Below are 23,899 nucleotides of genomic sequence, written 5' to 3'. Positions count from 1 at the left end.
TTTATTATGTGTAGGCCCTCGAGCTAAGTCACAAAACCGGGCAGGCTTAGCATAGATGGCAAATATTTCTCTCTATTAAACGACTAATTACATTATTACATCTGGAATCAGATTCCAAATGTACAATACTGAGAGTGGGCTAACATTTAAAATCTGTGCATATTTGTTTTAATTCTGAGCTACAGTATTCCACATGCTGGCAATGGGAAAGTTTCCCTAGCGTCGATCTACCTGCGTTCTGTAGAAGGAAATAACAACTGCACATCAGTTTCAGATTAAAATTCATATGTAAGCACGTTTCAAATATAGGAGTTTTCCACCACTCTGGTCACATGACAGTCAAAGAGGTTAACCTTCCAGAAATGCACATACTCACTTGAGTGTCTCGCATGGAGGGAGCACTGTACGACACTGTTTGTGTGTATTGTGGTGCCAGCAAAAACATTCAGGGTTCAAAACAACACCATTCATGTGATTATGGGTATTTACTTAATGCAGTATTTTTGTGATACCACAGGCAGTAACAGTGAATACTTCACCCTTAAACGATTAAATTCCACATTGAAATTCCGCATATTTGCACCTTCACCCAAAAGGTTGTGGTAAAACTTTTTACTCCCCCCAGCATGTGAAAAAGATTGCTCCATCCCGTGAAGTAGGAGACTTCCTACATTTGACGTCGTATGTGGGAAATTGGAGCCCACTCTTTTTACAAAAGCTGTGGACACTAATTGTATTCTACATGCGGTCAGTAATAATCCACAGACATTTAAAAGGAGCATCTTATATGTGGAGTTTGTCCAAATTGCTACTTGGGTCTATGTTTTGAAAAAGAAGTATGTTTGGTAACAAAATGTTTCCTTTCCAAAAAATATCCTAAAAAATGATATCAAGGTGGCATATCAAAAGTCAATAAAGCAAAACCATACATATATATGTTTTTGTCCAAATCAAGGTCAAAATGAGGAACATAATCTTAATACAATATTCGGATCCTGTTAAATTAATGAAGCACCATATAAGATAAGCTTCCCAGATTCTCAGCATTTTGAGTAATCGGTGAACTTTGTTAAACGTAGGTACGGATCTTTAGGCTAAGGTGTGGCCAAGTGCCTTTGGGACTTTCTCAAGTCTTCAAGTGTGAACGATAAACGGTCACCGAGCTTAAAGCAAAACAATAACCAGTGATAGGTGATTACCGAACAACACAAAGGGCTATTTCCCCTGTTTAAGGTGTAAGAACAGCAAGTATGGTTATTCAAAGAAAGAATTTACATCGAGTTAACATCGGCACATGAACCAGCCCTGCGGCACATTGGATCCACAACTGGATGGCTTAAATTGAAAATGTACAACATCGACTTGCCATAGCCAATGCAGGCGATTCATAACCTGTGGCCAAACATTTCTTTGAAGTATATATGGATAAGAACTTCTGGATTAGTCAAGTTCCAACCCACCCAAAGGTGGGTATCGTATGCAAAACTGAATCCCAATACATTGTGAACTTCGCCAGGAAAAACTGAATAGGCACAATATTAATGTGGACTCCTTTGTTTTATTGGAGTGATAGCCCTTTGAGAGTTTTTTTCCTGTCAAAGGAAACATATCGTAGAGACACAGTATGACTCTGTAGATGACTCACTTGAGGTGGGACATTAAGCAACATTATAACAACTCACATTTAATTTAGTGTTTGAAAGATGGAGAAATAATGTTAACAAATTGCATAAAAAAAGAATCTCTTTATTGCAGTTGTAGAACAGGCCCACTTGGGCAGGACCTGTGATGCATTGCACCTTTCCTTCCACAGGGATAGTCCCGTAGCCTTTTATTTTGAACTTAGCTATGTTTAAATCAAAATACTGTTTTGTGCCACTACTTTACACCTTTTTATCCACAGGGATAGTGCCATAGTCCCGTTTTTTGAATGTAGCTACTTTTAAACATAGCTACTCTTTTGTGCCACTACTTTGCACCTTTTTCTCCACAGGGATAGTGCCGTAAGCCCGTATTTTGAATCCAGATACTGTTAAATCTAGCTACTGTTTTGTGCCACTCGTTGCCCCTTTTTCCACAGAGTAGTGACCTGGGCCCATATTTTTAAACTAGCTGCTGTTAAATCTAGCTATTATTTTGTGCCAATAAGTTGCACCCTTTTACCCACAGGGATAGTGCTGTGGTCCTTTTTTGAAGCTAGCTGCTGTCAAATGTATCTACTGTCTTGTGCCACTACTTTGCACCTTTTTCCCCCCACAGGGATAGTGTTGTGGGCCCGCATTTTGAATCTAGCTACTGTTAAATCTAGGAAAAATCAACAAATTGGGGCTAATGGTATCACTGCTCTCCCTATCAAATGAGTCCAAAGATTCAATGTTAATTTCAATACAAAATCAGTGTTCCAATGAGTCAAAAGTCTTTTAATGATTGGATTAATACAGCTGACACTTGGTCATCCTGTCGGGGGGAAATTCTCCCGGGGTCTGCTGGGCCGTCCGCGGACCCCCGGGCAGGGAGGCCCCAACTCCTCCCGCGTATCTCAAAAATGAGTATGAGGCACACGCAAGAAGCAAGGTGGTTCTGCTGTTTATTAAACAACGGCAGGGATGGGTCAAGGATCGTACGCGTCCGTCCTGACTCTCTCGAAATTCGTGGGGCTCGCAGGCCCTTTTTACCTCAGTATGACGCGCTACTTGCGTCACCTGGGAAAGTTAGCAAAAAACCTATCGTCACTCTGGATTGGTTCCTCGAGTGGTAGGGTTAGTATAGCATACGTATAGAGAACGCTGTTAGTGGCTAAGGGTCAGTCAGGTGGTATACTTGGGTTGTCCCTTCTATTAGATACATGAAAATTGTTACATGAAGACCCCTGATGATTGGCTAATGTTAATGGCGTCAGTGATAAGTGCCCCATGTTCTGATTGGTCCACTCGAGAGCCCCCCAGTCTGGGACCATCGTTGTTCCCAGCTCGCGGTGTACCTGTCATTTGCAACAATATGTAACTATGTGTTTGTGCAGACAATGCGTGGATTTGTTCATATGCTTGAGGGCAGACTACTCCCACCGCCACAGATGTCCATTGAGTCGCTTCATTGTTGCTGCCTGTGTCTCAAAACGTGGGACCCAGGCGCCTCCTCCCTCCTGGGTCTGGCACCCTGTCAGGTTCGGCTTGGTCACGTGAGGAGAGACCGTGGTTGAGGCAGAATTCTGCACATTTAATGTTGCATTTTCCACTGTGTGTCTGGCTTAGTTTGCAGGTGTGACCTTGGCTTCGGCTTGTGGCATGCGAGTTTGCAACATTGTTCCCTTGGCTGTCCGTTCTCGCCGGGCTCGTTCTGCAGGGTCAGCAATTGTACTCTTGCTCGTTCAATGTTCGTGGAGGCTCTTGCTTGCGGCCTACTTGGGCCTGGTGCATAGGTGGGGATGTTTGATGCACGGCGCTTTAAGTTACGGTATCATATTGCTTTATCCCCAGTATCATGTCTTCGTTATATTTCTCATCGCAATGCATGGGTTAGGAGAAGCGTCAGCAAGCATTTTAGATGAGTTCGTTGTGCGTCTTGCGTTTCTGCATTTTGAAAAACCTATGTGAAAAATAATAAAGATGCGCGTCAGTGGGTGTGTCCGTCACCTACGTCATAGCACTGAATATGTTCTTCGTGTTGATTGGTGTGGGAGTGTCCAGTGTGCATGTTTGCACGGGTGTTCTGACCATTGGCTAGGTCGTCATGGCATCTCTAACGATGTGTTTATTTACTGTTGAATGGTTCAGTCGAGTTCATCCATGCCGCAGGTGTCGGCTTGGGCAAGGCAGGCTGGTGGGCAGGCTGGTGGGCACATCCGTATGTTCCTGTACCAGGGTATTTGGTCGTCTGGTAGATAGGCAAACTCCTCTCGTGGCGGGTGTCTGGGCCGCAATCCTCTAGGCCAGGGGCGTGAGGGGATTGGTGGGACTCTTTTGTCCCATTCTCCCACTTCAGTCCCCCCTCTGGTCGACTTGTCGACCACAAACATATCTTTTTCCTTATCTCCTCTTACTCTACATATTTTAGTTAGTCCTCCCAAGTGTCCATAGTGGTTGACATGGTCTTCAAATGAGCAATACATATATACACAGGTTCCTCCAGGTGTGCAGTATACCCATTTCCCTATGTAGCTCCTTGGGTTTCTTGGGTTTTCGAGCTTCACAGATGGTGGGTCCAGGTGGTTGGTGATGATCTGTTTGCGCAGTTTTTCTCTTTCTTTTATTATTGTGCCTGTGTGCTGGCCATCATCTGTCGGCATCAAGGGGTGCATACCAACCATTTCGATCATTTCGTCTGTAGTGCGTGCCTTCCGGGCCTTCCAAAATCTTATTATGATCAGTGCAGCTCCAGCCAGTATTATGCATCCAACTATAATCTTCAGTCCGTCCGACAGCCAAGATGGCATCCATGACCATAACATTGAAAACCAGCTGTCATCCTTCTTCACTCCTTTACTTTCTTCCATCATTTTGGAGTGCATCTGGGCCAGTTGTGATACTGCTTCTGTCAGTGTACCATTGTCAGCATCGTTAGCAGGAATAAATGTGCAGCATGATTGTCCTATCTTTGCGCAAACTCCTCCTTCCATTGCTGTAAGGAGATCTATTACATATCTGTTCTGTAGTGCTACCATCCTCACTGCTCGCAGTTCCTCTTTTATTGCGTTGAATCCATTTACTGTAGAATTAATTGTCATCATTAGCTCCCATCGAGTTATCTGGAGCCATTTTGCGTTTGCGTAAGCTTGTAGTCCCGGATGTATTATTGACGAGAAGAACATTGCTGCTCTGCTGAATAGTCTGTGTTCTGGTGGGATTGAAGTGAGTGCTGTTTCCGACCTTCCCCATAGGTAATTTCCTGTCAGAGGTTCTCCTTGTCTCTTCTTTCTATTCAGGACATTGTTGTTGTTGTTGTTTTCGTTCTCTGACCCCTTCTGAGGTTTTACAGATCTCTTCTTCCTCTTGTTTCCTTCATCCGTTTTAGGGAAGTTCGCCATGTTCACATGTTTCTGGGGCACCACTAGTGATGGTACATTAACGTGTACCATTGTGCATATACCATTCCACAGAGGGGGCAGTGTGTGGTATGCCTTGTTTCCGCAGGCCCAGTAATGGTCCATTAATACTGCTGTTCCTGCTCCCCCCTCAGGTAACTCTGTCACGCTTGCACAGTTGGTGTTGTATCCCACGTCCACTTCTCCTCTATGTTGGTAGCATATCTTAGGTGCAGACAGCGGCAGTATGCTCACTGGGTCTTCATCCTTCTCCATCCACGTCATCATGGGTACGTACTTGCCCCAAATCGCCCAACATCTGTTATTGTGTTCATCAATAGTTGTAATATTTTCTCTTGTTACCATGTTGCTGCCAATCACTCCTATGTCCCATTTGTTGTCCATGTACACCTTCCCTGTTATTGTTACCAGTGGTCTTTCCCAACATCCTTGTGTACCAGGAACTTCAGTGGCGTACCAGTCACATGGTAGGTATTGTAGTGTTACTTTCTTTGTTTCTCCCTTTTCAGGACCACTTGTCATGTATCTGAATGCTTCAGCATGCAAACTGCTTTTGTGGTAACTCAAATAAGTCTTCAGGAAGTTGTTTTCGTATGGATACGTGTCTCGCGTTTTCCACACCAGTCTCACCACCGTCCCTTGAAATCTCCCTTTCGTTTGGAACAGTGCCAGGTATATTACACATCGTGCTGTCTTTTCATCTATTTCCGTGGCAACGAATGTTCGAGAAGCGCTCATGGCGTATGGGATCAATGAGCAGACGTAGCAGCTGTCTTCTGTTGTCTGCTTACCTATTTGGGTCATGTGTTGGTACCATATGTTGTTCGAGACGTGTGCTGAATCTGTTATGTAATTATCAATACCTTTATTATCTGAGTATGTGCTACGTTTAACTCTATTTCCCTTATGTGGAGGCTTGCTAGTACCACCTGACGTAACACCTGTTGCAGCCGTGGGTGGGGGTACATTAGGTTTGGGTACAGCCAAAATATTGATAGCATAACTTTTCTGCCATACAGAGGCAGCCAAAAACCCAGTGATCATCAAAATCCCTATCATCTTTATTACAGAAGCTAGTCTCACCGGCATTTTGCTCTTACCTTGCTGCAGTCCGGCAGCTTATTCTTGTGGCGTTAAAGTTGCCCGCCTGAAAATTCTCAATAGGCTTGTTATTAGTGTTAGTTGTTGTTTTCAAGCTCTCCCTATCAAGTAGTCTTCAGTGCCCAGGCGAAGAGCTGTTCCCACGCCAATCTAAGCGATCTGTCTCTTAGGGCAGGCAAGTGTTGGTGAAGATGGGGCATTGATTGTTCTATGGCCAAGATAAATGCTGTGTAGTAGACACGTACCCTCCTTCTTTTTAGGTACTTTGGCCTTTTTATGTGATAGACAAATTGGTGTGATAGGGCTTCAGGGTAGTTATCGTCTGAGGGTAGCATCTACTCCTGGGCAATGGACTTTATTAGTTATCTGTTTTCTTAGCAATACAATAATACGTGGTACCTGCATGTGCGAGAAAGAAAAAAGAGAACATTCAAGTGTTTACATGTGTATATGTGCAAGACAATGTCCTTCAATTGGGTGGTTACTGCAGTGGGTAGGAGGTCGATGGGCAGAGGGTTTGGGGTTCAGCTGGCGGAAGTCTCTTTACTCTTTGATCGTGTAACCATGGGGTGGGCGGTATGGGAATTACCGGTTTCTATTTCAGTAGTTGTCTCTGGGGAATCTGGGGTTGGCAGGGTATGGAGACACTTAAGTCGTCAGCTGTGGTAGAAGTCTCTTCCTCCGTGGGTGACGCTGTCGCTGTTCTTCCAATGGCCCTGTCGGTGACGCTAGGGCGGGTCTGGAGTTTGCAGATCTTTACGTCGTGTAGGTGATTCCAAGCACGCTTATCCTGCAACTTTACTGCTCTCGTAGATACCTCCTCTACAAGGTGGGGACCAGTGAAGCGTGGGCTGTTCCACTTTCTATTGAAATTGCGGAGTAGCACGTGGTCACCTTTAGCAATTTTGCACAGTTTTTCCTTTTACGATCCTTGGTCCTCGTCTTCTTGTTGATAACTCTTAGACCCGCCCCGCGTGCGCTCGAGCTGTTGAGACACAAACACTACACTAGTAATCAAAGAAGACACATATTGGTACATTTCATCACCAAGAACAGTTGCAGTGTTTTCATAGTCTGTGAATGCCCTTGATGTTGGCGTTAGAGGAAGGCGCATTTGACGTCCGGTCACCACCTCATGAGGAGTCAGGTGGTGGTCGGAGCCTGGTCTATTCCTCAGCTCAAATAGAGCTAGCGGAAGGCAATACAACCAACACTTCTTTGTTGTTTCCTGTATCTTTGCAATTGTCTCCTTCAGTAGGCCATTCAGGCGTTCGCATATACCGTTGGCCTGCGGGTGATATGCACATGCAAATTTATGCTTGATGTTCAGTAAGGATGTGATGTGCTGGAACATTTCATTAGCGAAATGCGGGCCGTTATCCGACCGCAGTACCTCGCACACTCCCCACCTGGGGAAAACCTCTCTGTAACGCTCACCTGATTCTCGCAGAGGCGCCGGTCTTGACTGGGCGACTACCGTATCTTCAAAGGTGATGTGCAGCACCCGGTTGGCTCTTTGGGCTGGACCTCTGTGCACTGTATGCCTGACGTGTAGAGTAAGATGTCTGCAGATAGAAAATATGGGGTTAATGAACTGGGGTTATTGGGGTGTCCCTATCTCTTTCCTCTTCTCCTCTCCCGTAGACCCCCAAAGGTTAACGCTCTCACCTTAGGTAAGTGAATGCCGAGCTCTCCATCTGCCTCGGGGCAGGGTGCTGTAACCACTTTCTTCACTGGATAGGTAGCGCAGGCCTCTTGACTTCAGAGGACTGCTGTCCGTCGTTTACTGCACGAACGGTAAGTTTCGAGTCATTCAAATGTCTTTAAAGTCTTTAGTAATGATGTCTCTTGTTTTGCAGGGTTCCGGCGATGGCGGATGACGGGCTGAAGTGAGTTGAAGATGGAGCCCGTGTGATGAATAGAAGCGCCTGGAAGCACGTAAGTAAGCGCTTGTTGCCTGCTTCACTATGCGCTCTGTCTTTTTATTTTGCAGGTACGAGTTCGGAGCGGCTGCAGGGTGCCGGAATACCCACTGGATTAGATGTGGAAAGGAGTAATGGCACGTGAGTATTAAAGTTCCCCAATGTCTTTAAACGCACCTTGTTTTGTCTTTCAGATGCCGGAATGCAGTGTGAAGACCTCCGGAGCGCACGAAGAGTAGGTAAGCCTTTGCCTTTCAGATGCCGGAATGCTAACCTGTTATTTCTTGTCTTTATAGGTGTTGCTGAAGACTGGATTCAGGATGGTAAGCCTTTGCCTTTCAGATGCCGGAATGCTAACCTGTTCTTTCTTGTCTTTATAGGTGTTGCTGAAGACTGGATTCAGGATGGTAAGCCTTTTTCCTTAGGCCCAGGACCGGATGCAGAAGACACGATGAGCGTTCTGCTGCAGAGGTTGCAGAATAACGCAAAGCAAGATTCATCCACTGGGTGTGGTTTAAATAGCCTCCTGTAGTGCTTAGGTGTCTCCTTCCACAGCCACGCCTAAGTAAGAAAAGAGTTCCTGGTAAGAAAAGAGTTCCTGCCTTCCAGAAGAGTTCCAGTGTTCTGAATCTAGGGAGTGGCTCCAGCCCCACCCAACAGGAAAAGTAGTTCCAAGCAGAAGAGGATCAGAGGCTCAACTGGCAGGCAAGTAAGCAGCATGGTCTGCTGAAGGTAAGTCCACCCAAGCATTATGAGCCCAGCGCTTCCAGCGCTGGGACTGGGCATATTTATGAGCCTGGTGCCACTGGCGCCAGGACTGGGTCCAAAAGGTCCCAATTGGGACTGGTTGGCACTCGGAACCTGGGTTATGGATCTGCTTCCAAGGGAGTTGGGAAAACCCTGACCTTTTGGAAGCAGAGATCATGACACTCTCTCACTAGAAATTTAGCTGCTCTAAATGCATCTGGATGTGAGCAGGGTCCTGCTTCAATCCACCTGGAGAATGGGCATACCACTACCATCATATACCTATTTCCTTGACATACGTTGATGATATAAACGTAGTCAATATGGATGTGCAGGAAGGGTCCCTCTGGCCGGGGTATAGTACCTTTTATCACTTTCAGTGTGTGACCAGCCGTAAACTGTTGACATGTGAGACAATTGCTGATAAAATTTGTCACATGGGAATTTAACTCGGGACAGAACCAATCTTCCCTAATTCGTTTGTTTTTTGTTTGTTTATTTATTTGTATGGCGCTCCAAAACCGGAGGTAGAAGGGCGCTTAAGAATATGGTAACAGTGTGCATACTTCGTACAGGTTTATAATATATACATATATATACAGTGGTTAATAAACAGAACATATTCAGTGCGTACAATATACAATTTTCAGAATAAATACAGTGTTTAAGCCAGTATCCGCACGGGGCTGGAGTTAGTGGTGTTATTCTTTGTTTAGCAGCCATCTGATTACCTGCTTCCTAAAGATCTGGAAGGATTCGACAGTTTTGATGTTAAGCGGTAGGGAGTTCCAGAGTTGGGGGGCCAGCACTGTGAAGCTTACCCCTCCCGCTCTTTTTAAGTGGAACCTGGGCACTAGTAGGCAAAGAGTGTTGGAGGATCTGGTGAGTCTGGTGGCAGGTTTCAGGGTGAGTTTATTAGCTAGATAAGGTGGTGCTAGGTGATTGAGGACTTTGTACGTGAGGCAGATGATTTTTAGATCTATTTTTTGGCGTATGGAGAGCCAATTGCAGGCTTTCCTAGTGGCAGAGATATGCTCTTGTCTGGGAATATTGAGGGCTGCGCGTAAGGCGTTATTTTGTATTACCTGCAATTTATTGAGTACGGATTGATTAGCACCTAGGTACAGGCTGTTACAGTAATCCAGTTTGGATTATATTAGGGCCCTGGCAAGGGTGAGGCAGCTGTTGGGTGATAGGAAGGGTCTGCTGGCCCTAATGAGCTTGCCGGTATAGGCAGCGGCTGAGGCGATCATATTGGTGTGTTTGCTGAGGTTGGAGTTGGCATCTAGATAGAAACCCAGGGTTTTTACGCTTTTGGCTATGGGAATGGGATGACCATCGATGGTGATGTTATTATAGCAAGGGTCAAGTTTAGTTAGACTGTTGGGGGAGCCGACAATTAGGAGCTCTGTTTTCTCATCATTCAGGCAGAGACCATGGGAGGCCATCCATGCCTGAATGATGGAGAATATTTTGTTGATCCGGGCGGAGTCTTCTTGGTAATTACCAGAGATAGTGAGGAGTATCTGGGTGTCATCTGCGTAGTTAGTGTAGGTGACACCCAGATGATCCAGTTGGTCAAATAGAGGCTTTGTAAATATGTTATACAAAGTGGGGGATACACAGGAACCTTGTGGGACCCCGCATGTGATGGGGGTGGGGTCTGCTGCAGCTGTGGTGGAAAAGACTTGTATGGTTCTGTTAGCCAGGAAGGATTGTATCCATGTGATGGCAGGGGAGGAGAAGTGGGCTGCGGTGGCAAGGTGATTACAGAGGACCTCATGGCTGACCAGGTCAAAGGCCGCTGAGAGGTCTAGGAGGAGTAGGATAGCGGCATTGCCTTTGTCTTTAATTTCATCAATCTGGCTTTTGAGATCAACAAGGGCGGTTTCAGTTCCGTGTTGAGGTCTGAAGCCAGATTGACGTATTCCTAGCAGTTGGTTGGATTCTAGGTATTCCTGAATTTGGATGTAGGCGACTCTGTCCAGGATTTTCAGTAGGAAGGGGACTGTGGTGATGGGCCTGTAGTTTGTGGGTGTGGCCGGGTCGAGGGATTGTTTTTTCAGGAGGGGGAGAACCCATGATTGTTTTAAGTTGCTGGGGATGGAGCTACTGGTGAAGGATAGGTTAATGAGTTTGGTGATGACGGGGGAGAGCTCTCTGGCTGCATCTTTTATGATTTGAGCTGGTCAGCTGTCTCCTTTACAGTTAGAGGGTTTCAGGGATGTGATGATTTTTTGAACTTCCGGTATGGTGACTTTTTTGAACCAGAAGCCTGCGCTAGTGTAGACAGGTGAGGGTAGGCTAAGGTTGGTGACATTGTTGTTGAGTTGTTGCCGTTTGTTTTCGATTTTAGTTTGGAGTCCTAAAATTTTATTGATGAGGGCGTTCTGGATGTTGGTGCACCAGGGTTTGTCTTTCGGGCAGGTTTCCGGGGGCGAAGTAGGGTTTTCTAGTGCCTTCAGAATTTTGAATAATTCTTTAGTGGAGGATCCTGCCTGAGTGATCCTGGTGTTGTAATTATCTTTTTTGGTCTGGATTATCTCGCTTTTGTAAAGTGAGGATAAGTTAGTGAGGTTGGATTTGTTTACTGCAGTGGGGTTAGTCTTCCAGGTGAGGTGAGCCTTAGCTTTCTTTTTTCTAAGTAGTTTGAGCTCAGGGGTGTACCATGAGTTCAGATGAGCTTTGGGTTTAGCTTTGCGTATTTTCAAGGGGGCAACGGTGTCCATTGCTTTGGCCATGGAGTCATTGAAGGTGTCAATCAGCAGGTTTAAGTCAGCGTTAGCTGGGAGGGCATTGAGGGTAGGTAAGACCAGTGGTAGTAGGGCTTCAGCAGTGATGTTGCGTTTGTTCCTGGTGGGGTATGCTGGTGCCATGGGGTGCTTATTGGGCAGTACCTGATTGGTGTTAACCTCAAGGGGAATCATGTGGTGATCGGTCCATGCCAGAGGTTGGGGGTCTTTGCAGGTAGTGTTGCAATTGTGGGTTGCAACCCAATCAAGGGTTCTGCCTTTTTGGTGGGTAGGGAGTACAATGAGTTCAGTGAGACCGTGATCGGTTAGGGCATTGGCCAAGGAAGCAGCGGGTGCGTCGTTTGGGTCTTGGTAGCCGAGGTTGAAGTCTCCGAGGATCATGAATTGTGCTGTTGGTTTGGAGATTTTGGTGATGAGGGATGTGATGTCTTCTTCGAAGGTCCCAGGGGGACCTGGGGGTCTGTATATGAGGTGGATAGTTATCGTGGCTGTGGGGGAGGTTTGTAGTTTGGTTGTGAGTAGCTCGCAGGAGGTGAATGCGACTGTGTCGGTTAATCTGAGGCCTAGAGCGGATTTGGAAATGATTGCTACGCCTCCACCTCTGGCGTTAGGTCTGTCCGCTCTGAGGATAGTGTATTTGTCTGGGATGGCTAGCGATAAATAAGGTCCGGACGCTTCATGAAGCCAAGTTTCTGTTAGGGCTAAGAAGTCAAGGTCATTGGTAAGGATGATGTCTGCAATTTCTGTGGGGTGGGCAGCCAGGGATCTGACGTTGAGAAGGGCGCCTTTTAGTGGGGGAGGAGTGGGATTGCTTGGTGCAATGTGCTTTGTATTAGTTTTGGTGTAAGGTCTGGAGTAAGGTTTAGAGTTTGTGGTGGGGAGCCTGGAGCCTAATCTTTCGTTGCGGGTTGTGATGTTGGGAATAAGGGAGAGGGGAGTTGGTCCAGGCGGCTTAAAGCGGGTGAGAGGTTTGGTGATCGATTTGGTTTTGTTAGACTTAGCAGTGGGACTGTGGTGGCTGTTGGTGGGTAGGCCATGGGTGGCGATGGATGTGGAGGTGAGGGGGTGGTGGTAAGTGGAGGGGAAAGGGGGTGTGGAGGGTAGGAACGGAGTGGGGCAGGGGATGGGGTGGTGTCTGGGGCACCCTAGTTTAGCCAGGCCGTCCTGAAGGGCTATGTAGCTATTGTTGCTGCAAGGTACATTGTCCTGTATTAAGCAGAAAGGGAACATGGTTAGGGCGAGCCAGAAGAACATGGTCTGTGGAAAGCGATGGAGGTGAACAGGTCAGACTAAGATAGATGGTGGCTGGTTGGAATCGGGTAGAATCGGTCAGGTACAGGCTGTGCACTATAGTATCTAGGTTGGATACAACTAGTTGTAAGGTTGGAGCATACAACAGGGCACCTAGATGTGACAATTCCTGACATTGACTAAAATGCATATATCAGAGGGTCTGTTAGCGACCATAGGGCACAACTCAGTTCTGGTGGTCTGTGTATGTCTGCATTGCATCACAGTATGGTTTGAGAGAGGTGTGCAGTTGTGAGCAGTGTGTGCGGAGGATTAGTTCTGAGTACAATTGTCATAGTGGTTGGGCAGCTGCAGTGACTAAGGCATTGACCATAAGGCACAACACAGTCTAAAAAGTGGACAGTTATTGAGCGTAAGGAACAACACAGTCTGAATATGGGCTGCTAGGGACCATAAGGCACAACACAATCTGAATGTGGACAGTTATTGACCATAAGGCACAACACAGTCTAAAAGTGGACAGTTATTGACCATAAGGCACAACACAGTCTGAATGTGGTCTGCTAGGGACCATAAGGCACAACACAATCTGAATGTGGTCAGTTATTGACCATAAGGCACAACACAGTCTGAATGTGGTCAGTTATTGACCATAAGGCACAACACAGTCTGAATGTGGTCTGCTATTGACCATAAGGCACAACACAGTCTAAAAGTGGTCAGTTATTGACCATAAGGCACAACACAGTCTGAATGTGGTCTGCTGTTGACCATAAGGCACAACACAGTCTAAAAGTGGTCTGCTAGTGACCATAAAGCACAGCACAGACAGTGAGGTCAGTTAGTATTCATTAGCCAAGCAGGTATTAGGCTCTATAGAAAGACCAACACTTGCCACTGGAGTAAGCGGGCGAGTGCAGAGCGAGGCAGCAAAAGGGAACAGAGTAGAAGATTGAGTGATATATTGTGCGTCTTAGCAACCAAGGCCAGGTAGGCTGCAATCTATGGCTAGAACGTCTGCTAGATTCAGGGTCCCCGTGGGACGCTATAGCACTTAAGATTAGTTTACTCACATGGCCAGGTGGGTATAAGGAGGCTTGAGAACATTGGTACATCAGTGACGCCACTTTGGTCGAGAAAGCAATTAATGGAGTCCCAGGATAGTTCTGCAGACGGGGTGGCGAGTGTTCCAGAGCCTTTACTTGCCAGAACTAAGGGGCAGCATCTGTGGCCCAGGCTCACAGTGCTACGAACAGGCGCAGGAACAGGCCTTTGTATGGCCTTCGTACTGGCCGGCGGCGATTCCGCCTGCCGGCGGATCCAGCTGATGGAATCGAGGCTCAGCCTCGGTTTCGCGGCGCGCAGCGCCCGGCATGGGCGAGTCAGGCGCCGTATGGGGACAGGGTCAGGCAGGCCCTGTTCGTGATGCTCGCTCGGAGCCTGGATCCTCTGCTGGGCTGGGGGGGCTCCTGCCCTCGCCCCACGATGAAGAAGGATGGAATGGGGGGACCTGGGGCGCAGGAACAGGCCTTTGTATGGCCTTCGTACTGGCCGCTGCTGCAATGACTTCCTTGCCTGTGTGGGCTGGGTGGAGGAGTTGGCTCAGGGCGGTGTTAAATAGTGCCAATGGCATTACCATCTTTCCAGTGTTACCCTGGCGCCATAGTGCGTCAGTTGGCGACATTGTACATCCTCTTTTTACCCATATTTCTTTTTCTGCCATTGGTGCAGCCGCTTGTAACTCCATTATCTGTGTGTCTGGGAGATGGGTGTACCCCTCTCTCATCAACATCTCTTTAGCTATCCCCCTCCCTCTCCCTCTCTCTGACTCTGGGGGGTTCCATATCTCACCAAAATATGCGGCATACTTCGCATGTGCGTCTGCTGCTGCATTTCCTTTTGAGATATGATCTTCTCCGTTAGTGTGTGCGAGACATTTGACCAAAGCTAGTTCTTGGGGATCATTTATTACTTCAATTAACTCAGCTAACAAGAGAGCATGTTGCACTGGGGTGCCGTCAGCTCTCCTAAACCCTCTTCTCCTCCATTTGGACAATCCTGAGTGGACAGTAGGCGTGACATATGCGCTGTCAGAATATATAGTCACTCTTTTGTCAAAGCTTTCCTTCAACGCCAAGATCAGTGCAACCAATTCTGCTGCTTGAGCAGAGTAATGTTGTGGTAATTGTACGCATTTCACCGCCACACACACCAATTCCTCTGTCATTTTTACCACTGCTGCCCCAGTTCTCCTTATCCCATCACTTTGGTCTATTGTTGATGACCCATCAATGAACAAGAGCTCTCCTCCATTTAGCGCGTCCTCTTCAACTTTTCTAGTACATGAGTACATTTTGGTAGTCTGTGTACAATCATGTGCATAGTCGCCTTCCTCAATTACTTCCGCTATAAACCTTGCAGGATTAACTGTGCTGCATCTAACAATTGATAATTCTGGTCTAGATAAGATGATCTCATAACCTGACGCCCTCTGCGTGGTTAGTGTGGACTTAGGCTTGTTCAATATTGCAAATAGTGCATGTTCCACAAATAGTGTGGTTGGGCACCCCATTGTAATTGATGATGCTCTCTCTACCGCGAAGGCAGCTGCGGCGAGACCTTGTTCGCAAGGGAAATGTCCTAACATTACAGGATCCAAGTGACCGCTGTAAAATGCTACTGGTTTGTAACCCATGCTTGTTTTTTGAGCCAACACTGCTTTCATTACTGCTGAGTCGCAGTGTGAAAATATAAAGAATTGTCGTTCATAGTCTGGGGTGGCCAGTACCGGAGCAGTTGATATTGCATCTTTCAGTTCCTCAAAGGCCTCTTTCATTTCCGTTGTCCACCCCAATTTTTTCTCCCCTTTGTTAGCTTCTCTTAATGCCTCAAGTAGGGGTCCTATGTATGAGCTGTAATCAAATACCCATGCTCTACAGTAGTTGCATAGTCCCAGGAACTGCTGCAGTTCCCTCACTGTTTGTGGCAACAGCGTTTTTGATATGGCCTGTGCTCTTTGTGGTGCAATCTTTCTTCCGTATTGGGATATGAGCTGACCAATGTATAGTACCTGTTCCTGACAGTACTGTAACTTTTCTTTGTCTACCTTGTAACCCTTTAAAGCCAATATTGTCAGCATCTTCAATGAGTCCTCTCTGCATTGTTTTTCGCTTGTGCTGCAAATTATTATATCGTCAACATACTGCAACACTGTGCTTTCCACTTCAATGTTTCCCAAGTCCATCTGTATTACTCTGTTGAAAATTGAGGGTGACTCGCAGTACCCTTGTGGCAATCTGGTGTGTTTCCATTTTGTGTTTCTGTACGTGAAGCTTGTTAGATCTTGTGAGTCTGGATGCAGGGGTATTGAGAAAAAGGCATTTTTGAGGTCAATCACTGTAAATCGTGATGCCTCTGCTGGAATGCCACACAATATTGTGGCCGGGTTTGCTGCTATGGGGTATTCTGCTTCCACTATGTTGTTCAAGGGCCTGAGGTCCTGGATGAAACGCCAAGACCCTCCTTTAGCTTTGCGCACTGGATATACGGCTGTGTTACATGGTGATTCTGATGGTACCAATATGCCATTATTTATAAGGGCCGTTATTGTTTCATATATGCAGTGACACTCATCTGCCTCTTTTGATAGTGGGTATTGCTTCACTCTAGGGAGTATTGCACCTTTTTTCAATTTTATTCTTACTCCCCCTATACTCTTTATGCACCCCACGTCATAGGGACTAGTAGTCCATAATGATGTTGGGACTTTTGCCATATCCTCCTCAAAGAAGGGAACTGGGGTGGATGTGGGTGCTTCAAGTGCCATTGCAATTTTCTGTGCCACTTGTTTGTATGTCACTCTTAGCCATATGTCTACACTCATCATAAACACCATTTCACCTTCTTCCTTTTCTTCTGAGAAGAGCTCCTCGTCTTACACCTGGGTGAGCCTGCATCCCTCAGCTAGGGCTATCACTGCCCTCCATGCTCTTCCTTCCCTGTCTTGGGCATGTACTGCGATATAATCAGCAGTTGCTATAATGCTCTCCATGCTCACTGAAATCACCTTTCCTTCTGGTTCATTGGCTGGTGTTTCTGGTCTGAACAAATAGGCTGTTGGCCTCCTCCAGATCTTTCCTTCTATCCCTGGCATCCATGCGAATGCCATGTCTGTTCCGTACTGGAACAGTTCGCCATCTACTGGCTCAGCCCTAATCACTGTCTGTCCACAGTATGCTTGCATAATTTGCCGTGCAGTGAGCATGTTTATTCCAGAAGTGGAGCAAATTATGCCGTCCTCCGTAAAGGAGATCGTCATATTCAACCTGCTCATTATGTCTCTCCCAAGTATGTTTACTGGTGAGTCCCTAGAGTATAAAAGCGGGACGGACATGTCATAATCCCCTATCGATAAGGGAATGCTATCAGTAAAGGAAACCAACCCCCTAGCCTCAGAGAATCCTTGGGTGTTCATGGCCTCACCTGACATCTTAAATTTCCCTTCCCTTATGCAAGACCGGGTCGCCCCGGTGTCAACAAGGAATGATAATTTTTTGTCACCTATCGTTACCTCTATGCATGGTTCCTCCGCACTATTAGGTGTTACCGACAGGATGGGACACACCAAGGCCGTCTGTGGGCTGTCCTATTGTGGGTACAATGATTGACCACTTCCTGTGTAAGGGTTGTGTCCCAGGACCGTCACCCTTCCCAGTTGTGTTTGCTGTAGTTGTGTATCGGTAGAGGTTATTTTATGGTCTTGAATTTGGGCAGGTTGCTGTACTTGCTGCACTTGACGTTGTTGTGTTATCGCTACCTGTTGTTGTGGTAGTGAATATGTCTGTGGCGGTTGTTGTGTTACTAGTTGTTGCTGCACATTTCCCGGTTGCAGTGCCTGCTGTTGGTGGATGCCCTGCTGTTCCCTTGTAGGCCCTTGTTGTCCCTGTTCTCCCCATGATGGTGTGCCGGGTCTCATTCTACATGTGCGTGACATGTGCCCTAGTAATCCACAAATCCAACATACCGGTGGTTCCTTGTTCTGCCATGGGAAGCTCCCTGAATTGTCCTGGTATACTGGTTGGCCGGTGGGGTAGAAATTTCTGAATCCTCCCCCTTGCTGTTGTGTGTTATAGCCGTATCCCCTCCCCCTCATCATTCCTCCCCTTCCTCTGTCATAATTATAATATCCGGCTCCTGGCGCTGAGTACCCTCCTCCCATGTTAGTCGTGTATGGTTGGGGTGGTGGCAGCTGTTGTGCTACAATCTGTGATGATTGTATTTGGGAGGGATCTTGTGCAGCCACTACTTGTGTGGGGTTTTGAGTCATTGTTGCAGGTGTAGTTATTAGTGCACCTTCCATCGTGTATTTAGTAAGTTTTTTCTGTACCAATTTAGCCTCTTCCGCTTTTCTATCCTCTTCCTTTTGTTTCATCTTTTCTTGCCATGTCCTACAATGATGTACTATCGTCAGTTGTATTTCTGGCCATGCTTTTGCTTCCATCCCCACTACCTTCTTCAGTAGTTTCTGAACTGCTTCTGGGAGCCCTTGTATTAGTATATGATAGAATATTGCTGGTGTTTTGTCCCATTGTTTTCTAGTTTCCATACGCCACTTCTCTTGAATTTCCTGGATATAATCAACAGGATCTTTGTTCTCACGCATCTTGCGTGATGTAATTGCTCCTATGTCTGATGTGTCTGGGTACTGTACCCTCAGCGCTTGCCATAATGCATGTCTGCAGTTTGCCAATGGTGCCCCATCGTGTGATGTGTTTGTTATTGTGACCCCGGGGAACCTTGCTCTCTTCCAGATGTCATCTGCTGCATCCCCCAATATTGATATTAGAAGGCCCTTTACATCCCCCACTGCCAGTTTCTGTCCTGCGGTGTGTTTTTCCATTTCATATATCCATTTTCCCGCACCTCCACCTAATGATGGGAGCCTGCACTTTATATTTTCCTTGTCTGCATGCTTCCAAGGGACGTATTGTGGTCTAACCCCTCCCCTCTCCAGAAGTGGCATTAAGTTGTGTCCTGTTTGACCCCCTGGGTTCCCCAAAGTCGAGTCCGTGTACCCCTCCTCTTCTTCCGTGTCGTCTACATCGTCAATTGTGTCCATATTTCCCCTGCTCGTAACTGTTTCTCCTCCACCTCTTCCCCTTCTTTTATCATTTCCTTTATTTAATGTGGGCGTGTGTATTCGTTCTTCCTGCCTGCGTCCAGGGAGGTCTCTAAGCCTGCCTGCATAGGGTGTGAGTTCGTGAGGGGCGGGTGCTGGTGTAGGTGGGCATGTTGCACGGGATGAGTGTGGGGTGGTGGAGCATGTTGGACGGGATGATGAGGGTGTAGCTGCACGTGTCTGCCTTCCCGCCATTCCTTGCTCTTCCCCCTCACTTCCCTCCAGTTCTTCCTTTCTCCTGCAGGCCCATGGTGATTCTCTATTTGTCCGGGTGATGTAGAATTTATCTAGACTTTCCCTTTCACTATTTCTTCCTTCCTTCTCCATTCCTTCTTCTTCCTCACTACAAAAGTCATCCAGGAGTGACAACCACCAATCTGTCTTTTTCCCCCTAATTGTTACTGTTTTTAAGTCTATTAGATCCATTCCTCCCGTTTCTTCTTTACCAATTGCTCCCCTTTGTGCTGATGTTGTTGCTACTTCTGTGTCTTTGCGTACATACCTCCTTACTTCACTCTCCCCTCTCTTATCTTCTCTTTCCCCTTCTTTTTTCTCCGCTATTTCTCTACCAATTTCCTCTCTTTTCTTTATTAATTCCTCCATTACTTCACTACTCATCTTTTCCAATATCCTTTCTTCTTCTCTCTTCCTTTCCCATCTCGCTCTTTCCCGCTCTAATATACTCTCTATCATCCTCCCTTCTTCGTATTTCTTTGTTGTTTCTGATAGTAATCTCCTCTTCCATATTTCCATTTCTTTTTCATTCTCTTCTTCCTCTCTTTTCTTGTCACGCAGTGCTGCTCTGGATACCCTTTCTGCTACTGCCTTTACCCTTTCGGCTTCTCTCTTTTGCTCCTCAGTTCGTTCCCTCATTTTTTCCAACTCATTCTTACTTTCTTTCCTTTCCCGTGCTCTCTCTCTTTCCTCTCTCTCAAGCTGCTTGATCAGTGCATTCTGCTCATCCCTTAATTCTGCTAATCGTTCCTCCAAAATCTCTTCCTTTTGTCGTAACAGCTCTTCCTCCTTTCTTTTTCCCTCTTCCCCTTTCATTACACTCTTTCTGGTATTATCCTCGTCCATTTTCCTTACTACCTCCTTCTCTTCTCCTGTTAATGAACCTCGTAATTTTAATAATACCTGCGCAGCTACACACTCATCATGTCCTATTGCCGCAATCTGTTCTTCGCCAGTCCTCCCCTCCCCTGCGGGCATCTTCGTACGAGCTGATCCCGTCGTACTAGTCTGCTCCCCTTCCGTGTGGCCACCTGTATCTGTATATGGTGGCGGGCTGTATGCCGGGTTCGAGTACCCCTCAGCCGTCCTTAATTGTTCTCTTACTATTTCTCGTAGTTCTGTTAAAGGGTATAACCCCCCTTCCTCCTTTTTCACTACCTTCGCTAGGGGCATATCGTCGCTCTGTTCCTTTTTTATTTCCTTTTCGTCCAGGTTGTTATTCTTTTCTCCTCCCTCTTGTCCGTTCCCCGTGTTCTGTGTACCTTCACTCTCTTTTTCCCCATTCTCTCCTTCCTCCTTAATCTTCTTTGCTTCCGTTGTTTCCCCCATAGTGAACATTCCTTTTGGTCCTGGTCGGGACCCTTGGAACATCCTCCATAAGTTAAACACCTCCACGTGGTGTGCCAACTTCTTCCCCTTGTATGTGTTATGCAGATGAGTTAATAGTGAATGTTGGGTATATGGATCGAACTGCCATTAGGCGGCCATGGTGTCGTCATTTTGTTGTCCGTCCAATGTGTCCATTCTATGCTGTATTTGTTCAGTTTCTCCCTATGTGGTAACACTGTTTTACATATATGCTGTAGCGGGGTAGTGAGGGTGCTCCCCCACCCTCCCGATTCTGTCCCGTATGACATAGTAGCACTTCACTTGTTATCCTACCCCTATTTGGTAGCGGTTATCTTGCTAACAGTGTACGCTATACAATCTTAGATCTTTACCTGACCCCGTAATTTTGGGGACGTGCGATTGTCCGCTAAGGAAAAATAGTAAAATATAGCATTTGCATTTGTATATTCTTTTCTTTCTTTTCTTCCTTTACTGAACACCTTTACGGCCCCCTACGGCCGAGGCACACGTAGCCCCCTGTGGCTGCGTGCCCCGTGTGACGTTCTTATACAGCCGTCCCACTTTGTTTTACCCCTCCTCCTCTTTCTTCACTTGTCGTGGCCGGCGTTCTCCGTGCGCGGCCACGTCCCCCTTTTCACCTTGCCCCGATCTACTCGTTACCGTTTATCTCCGTCTCCACTCCCTTACCATTATTCTCTTCCCCACCACTCTCCGAAAAATGCTTGTGTTCGAGATATCCTATGAAAGCCCTACTGGTGACGTCACCGATCTCTTCCAAAACTACTGGTAAGTTCTTTACATGTTTTTAAAAGTTCAAAATACGCTTGCAATCTACCCCCGTTAACCCCACAGCTGTCCTCTTGTCACGCCTGGAACAAGGTAATCAACAATATAATCAGACTGCGCACACTGCGTCGCCTCGCGTGTGATACGCCCCTCGACAGGAGGGCTTAACCAGCCAATTATCTTCCGTATTAGGCAACCAGCTAGCTACCGCCTACAGGGAAACGTCATCTATCTATTGAGTTTTCTGCTCGATCAATAGGGATCCTCATCTACTCATTGATCAATAATCACCAAATCGTCGGAAACCGCACACACACACACACCCTTACAGGTGGTCGCGACCTAGGCCAATCAGTGTCTACGAGCGGCCGCACGTGATGTTTTTGTGCTCCGCCCCCTCCTCTTCCGTAACGTAGCGGACTGCTCTCGCACTTGTCCAGCTACCATTCACTTCACCCTCAACACTAATTTATCAAACCTTCGCCACGCACCTGTGTAACACCTCCCACCTCCCGTATTCTATTCCCTCCCCCTCCCTCACAATTTCACATTGCTTGTTGGGCGTGGCATACTCACCAAGTTCTCTTGATGCGGGGCCGCTCGACTGCGTGCACCCCTCCAAGCGGCTCGCCACCTCCCCTCATCTGGACGACGTCTGGACACTCGCCAACCGCGGGCGGGATACTTCTGAACCGGCTCCTGAAGGCCAATATCCGGATTGCGCTGTCCGGTCTTCTTGCAGTTCCGCGATGGTCCTGTAGTCCTCAAAAAGGGGGCAGCGGCAGAGGGGGCCGCGCCGCCGGGCCTCCTCGCAACGAGAGCACTCGGAAAAATAAAATAAAAGCAGATCTTAAACAGATCTCAGCAGTGCCTCCAACTTGTTGGGGGGAAATTCTCCCGGGGTCTGCTGGGCCGTCTGCGGACCCCCGGGCAGGGAGGCCCCAACTCCTCCCGCGTATCTCAAAAATGAGTATGAGGCACACGCAAGAAGCAAGGTGGTTCTGCTGTTTATTAAACAACGGCAGGGATGGGTCAAGGATCTTTCGCGTCCGTCCTGACTCTCTCGAAATTTGTGGGGCTCGCAGGCCCTTTTTACCTCAGTATGACGCGCTACTTGCGTCACCTGGGAAAGTTAGCAAAAAACCTATCGTCACTCTGGATTGGTTCCTCGAGTGGTAGGGTTAGTATAGCATACGTATAGAGAACGCTGTTAGTGGCTAAGCGTCAGTCAGGTGGTATACTTGGGTTGTGCCTTCTATTAGATACATGAAAATTGTTACATGAAGACCCCTGATGATTGGCTAATGTTAATGGCGTCAGTGATAAGTGCCCCATGTTCTGATTGGTCCACTCGAGAGCCCCCCAGTCTGGGACCATCGTTGTTCCCAGCTCGCGGTGCACCTGTCATTTGCAACAATATGTAACTATGTGTTTGTGCAGACAATGCGTGGATTTGTTCATATGCTTGAGGGCAGACTACTCCCACCGCCGCAGATGTCCATTGAGTCGCTTCATTGTTGCTGCCTGTGTCTCAAAACGTGGGACCCAGGCGCCTCCTCCCTCCTGGGTCTGGCACCCTGTCAGGTTCGGCTTGGTCACGTGAGGAGAGACCGTGGTTGAGGCAGAATTCTGCACATTTAATGTTGCATTTTCCACTGTGTGTCTGGCTTAGTTTGCAGGTGTGACCTTGGCTTCGGCTTGTGGCATGCGAGTTTGCAACATTGTTCCCTTGGCTGTCCGTTCTCGCCGGGCTCGTTCTGCAGGGTCAGCAATTATACTCTTGCTCGTTCAATGTTCGTGGAGGCTCTTGCTTTCGGCCTACTTGGGCCTGGTGCATAGGTGGGGATGTTTGATGCACGGCGCTTTAAGTTACGGTATCATATTGCTTTATCCCCAGTATCATGTCTTCGTTATATTTCTCATCGCAATGCATGGGTTAGGAGAAGCGTCAGCAAGCATTTTAGATGAGTTTGTTGTGCGTCTTGCGTTTCTGCATTTTGAAAAACCTATGTGAAAAATAATAAAGATGCGCGTCAGTGGGTGCGTCCGTCACCTACGTCATAGCACTGAATATGTTCTTCGTGTGGATTGATGTGGGAGTGTCCAGTGTGCATGTTTGCACGGGTGTTCTGACCATTGGCTAGGTCGTCATGGCATCGCTAACGATGTGTTTATTTACTGTTGAATGGTTCAGTCGAGTTCATCCATGCCGCAGGTGTCGGCTTGGGCAGGGCAGGCTGGTGGGCAGGCTGGTGGGCACATCTGTATGTTCCTGTACCAGGGTATTTGGTCGTCTGGTAGATAGGCAAACTCCTCTCGTGGCGGGTGTCTCGGCCGCGATCCTCTAGGCCAGGGGCGTGAGGGGATTGGTGGGACTCTTTTGTCCCATTCTCCCACTTCAATCCTTAAGTGTGTTTTCCACAAACATTTGAGAAAAATTGATTTAAACATACAAATCGTTAACCAGGCATAGGTAACAAACAATTTCACATTAATAAAGCAATTAAAATTACATACCCATTATTGTCACATGGTG

This window comes from Ambystoma mexicanum, chromosome 2q (genome assembly GCF_040938575.1).
Source record: "Ambystoma mexicanum isolate Mex_15411 chromosome 2q, UKY_AmexF1_1, whole genome shotgun sequence".
Classification (NCBI taxonomy): domain Eukaryota; kingdom Metazoa; phylum Chordata; class Amphibia; order Caudata; family Ambystomatidae; genus Ambystoma; species Ambystoma mexicanum.
This window is presented reverse-complemented; position numbering follows the sequence as displayed.